At 36.5% G+C, this 499-nt stretch overlaps 1 long non-coding RNA gene across 1 annotated transcript in view; it reads right to left on the bottom strand.

Moving 5' to 3' along the window:
- LOC106881867 (uncharacterized) overlaps positions 1–499 on the bottom strand; it is a 4970-nt gene that overhangs the window by 3290 nt on the left and 1181 nt on the right. The window lies entirely within an intron of this gene.

The raw sequence follows: 499 nt of genomic DNA on the forward strand, positions 1-499 counted from the left end.
TCTCTCTTACAATTGAAACCATCTCAAAGTTGCCAACAATTGTCAGTATAAGGATGTCTATATGGATAGTAAACGTTATTCAAACATTGTAACAAGTGATAATTATATATAATTAGAAAGGTGTTGTGAGCTCAAGTCACACTGGAATCTCATACGTTCATTCCTTTCCATATATTGTATATGTTAACATCAATGAACGTGTTTTCACAATCAATATTCTTATACTGAGCTAATATGTTATACCAAACAGGAAACTACTGTAACAATCTAAGACAATGAATTATGATGAACTACTGGAAGACAGCATCATCCTCATCAACATTCAATGTTTGTTTTCCATGTTGGAATGGCTTGGATAACTTGACAGGAGCTGGAAAGCCAGACAACTACACCAGGCCCCAGATGGTTTCTTTGGCACGGTTTTCTACAGCAGGACACTCTTACTGATGCCAAACACCTCACAGAGTGTACGTGACCCTTTTTATACAGCACAAATACT

This window comes from Octopus bimaculoides, unplaced genomic scaffold (assembly GCF_001194135.2).
Source record: "Octopus bimaculoides isolate UCB-OBI-ISO-001 unplaced genomic scaffold, ASM119413v2 Scaffold_175889, whole genome shotgun sequence".
NCBI classification, from domain to species: Eukaryota; Metazoa; Mollusca; class Cephalopoda; order Octopoda; family Octopodidae; genus Octopus; species Octopus bimaculoides.